Source organism: Frankliniella occidentalis, unplaced genomic scaffold (genome assembly GCF_000697945.3).
Source record: "Frankliniella occidentalis isolate FOCC.00 unplaced genomic scaffold, Focc_3.1 Scaffold161, whole genome shotgun sequence".
Lineage (NCBI taxonomy): Eukaryota > Metazoa > Arthropoda > Insecta > Thysanoptera > Thripidae > Frankliniella > Frankliniella occidentalis.
Genome location: NW_026267287.1, coordinates 570,978 through 573,957, shown reverse-complemented (window position 1 = coordinate 573,957; position 2,980 = coordinate 570,978). Strand labels below are relative to the sequence as shown.

General features: G+C 53.5%; 1 protein-coding gene across 1 annotated transcript in view; it reads left to right on the top strand.

The window, feature by feature from the left end:
* Window positions 1-1,887: 1,887 nt before the first annotated feature.
* LOC113207477 (homeotic protein antennapedia-like) overlaps window positions 1,888-2,980 on the top strand; it is a 186,887-nt gene continuing 185,794 nt past the window's right edge. The window contains exon 1 of the mRNA XM_052271411.1: window positions 1,888-2,085. The gene's annotated coding sequence lies outside the window, so the exon portion shown is untranslated. The remainder of the gene's footprint in view (window positions 2,086-2,980) is intronic.

Below are 2,980 nucleotides of genomic sequence, written 5' to 3'. Positions count from 1 at the left end.
AAGAAGGACACCCTGATGGCCAAAGAGGCGACCGAGAGGCAGGGGAAGGCTAGCCAGGCTGCAGGGACCCATCAGACACGGCAATCCGGGTAAAATGACAGAGTGTCGACTACTGGGCCAGGCAGTGTCGACTACTGGGCCAAAGGTGTCGACTACTGGGCCAATGAACATTGTTTTTTGGTTTACATTTTTGTGTACAAAAATGTATTTATTTCCATTTTTGACCTACAGGGCATTAAGTTTGATCCTTCCACTACACCCCCGAAATTTTTCCTGGACGCTACCGTACACCCACGCTCCGCTGTAGGCAATTTTGAAAAGCCTTGCTCTTAAACTGTCGACTACTGGGCCCCTTACCCTAGATCATTTATGTGTACCTCTATGGCACACCAACAAGTCCAGAATAATTATTTTCATCAAGTAAACTAGAAAATAATAACAATTTGATCTGTTTAGCATACTGTTTCCGGTGCATTTAAATTCTTTTCTTTCTTCTTCCACATTCGCTGGAATGGTCTTTTTCTGATACTACTATCGCCCAACAGTCACTGCCCAAGGTCGCTGGGCCTACCTTTCGAGCGTCACGGTGCACACCAGCGTCCCGTCGTCTGTCGTCTGTCGTTTGGTTGTGATGGGGAAGAAGAAGGGGAAGAAGGCGTGGCGTGGTCTCATGGCGATGCACACACAACACTTGCCGTTTAGCACTGCGCGGCGCAGGCGGACGCGCGCGCGTCGTACGCCGCCCGAGTCATCGCGAAGCCTGTTACGCGACACGCAGCGTTTTGCACAGTCCGATTCGTCGGATCATCCGCGACAAGCGAAAGCGTTAGCGCCACGATAGACGACGCCAAGCCTGTTACGCGAATAGTTCTCCCAGACGCCACGGAGAAGAAGAACAACACCGGAAGTGCCCGCAGCACGCCCGATCACGGTGCAGCAGACCCCGACGGAGTTCACGTCAGGCGTTCTTCTTATTCTTTGATAACAGCCGCGATGCACAAATAGTTCGAACTGGAACACAACACGTCCCCAGGTTGCACCCACAGCGCCTGTACGGAAATAAAGCATTCCGGTAAATGCCGGTATATTCCGGAAATGCAGAAGAATGTGGGGAAGAAGAAAACGGAAATCGCTATGCTTCAACATGGTGACTTCCGTTTTCTTGTTCCCTGCATTCATCTGCATTTCAGATTTACCGGAAAGCTTTATAGATAATCGAACTGTTTGAACTTGAGGACAACTCGTCCGTAGGTTGCACACCGCCCGTACGAAAATAGTTAACCAAACTAGAACTCAACTCGTCCGCGAGTACGCAAATAGTTAATCGAACTGGAACACAACCCGCACGCCGGCGGGACGCGCGCGCTCCCGTCGGGCCCGGCCCAGCCGCCGCCGCTCAGCTGACTGACTGCTGTCATTCGGTCGTCTTTCATCTCATCACGTCAGTCTAGCCGTGTCGCCCGCTCGGGCCAGTTCGCGCGCGTTACGCACCGGGCGGCCGGGCTGGCCGGCCGCGTCCGTGTCGTCTGCTCCAGCCCGCAGTCCGCCCTGGCCTCCGCCCTGGCTGCCAACCATCACCGTGTCCCCGCAGGCAAGTCGTGTGCGTCGTCGGCGTCCTGTGCACTATCATTGGCGCGCCGTTTACCGCAGCCGTGGGAACACAAACTCGCAGGTGCCTTCTCTCTCGCACGTCTTTGGCATCGCCCCCTCCCCCTCTCTCTCTGTCTCTCTCGCTTTTTTCTTTTTCTCAGTCTCTCTATCACACACACACTCGCTCTCTCTCGCCTCTCGTAAACTTAGCGCCAGATCGCGACGATTTGTTAACGGTTAAACAAGCGGCGCCGACTTATAGAAAACACACATGACTTGGGGTAGGGGGGGGGGGGGGGAGGGCGCGTCCACCAGAAGGAATCCCGGGCAAGCTCGTTGGCCGCAAGATGGAGGATGACACAAGTTGGCCCCCCTCTCGCAAGGGCTAGTGCTGTCAAAACTTTATTCAAGCTGGGGATTAGTGTGTCCCGTCCCGCCCATGGTCACCAGCTGTTCGAGTCATTCAGCTCAACACTCACATTCACAGGACTTTTGGTGAGTTTTCAATCTCTTTTTAAAAACAGGTGCACTGGTACTGGTGTAGAGGGAAGCTTTGACGCGTTCAATGTTTTTTTTGTTTTCCGCCTTCGTTTGAACAGCTGTAGTCGGGTTCAATTTATTGCACTATTACATTGGTTGGCTCAGGCTTCGCCGTAAAGTGAGGCGACTTTGTAGCCGTGTGTTCATCCGGCCGAAGTGTGTGTTGATGTAAACAGTGCCCTTCCCGCAAAGTGTCAGCCGAATTTAAATATCTCGCTCGTAGTGGCCGCAGGAAACTATAGGCCGTCGTATGAGAAATGTATAAAAGTTCTCTAAAGCAACTGGAGGGGCAATATGGAGTTTTCGGGACTTTTTAACTTCCGGTTCCAATCTCGGGTACAGTTTCCACAATTTCCGTGTGCCGCTAAAAAGGTAAACAAAACACTAAAATTTTTGGGACTGTATCCGAGATTGGAAACGCGGAAGTTAAAAAGTCCGGGCGGTAGCTCTGTATAATGCCTCTCCTAAATCGAAAAGCAGTACTATGAGAAACGGCCGCTGCGAAAATCGCGTTGATGTGGCTACCGTTCTCATACTGATGTTTGCCGACCAGACCCAGACCTGCTCCTCCTCCTCCACCGCCGACAAGGCAACCGAACGACTTGATTCCGCCGACCAGCGACACTCGGGACACGCGCTCCCACACGAGCCGCACACCGTTTTGTCGCCCGTATCGAGTTGCCCGTGATTACCCACTCGATTGGGTGTAAACGGGCTGCGATTACGGGCTACTTTGCCACCCGGGCTTTACTTTACGAGCGAAGGAGCCTCCCCGAGCAAGCTCGTAAAGTACACGACGCCGCTGCGACGCCGCCCCGCCGCCACGCCCCGCCACGCGCGTGTGAGGGGA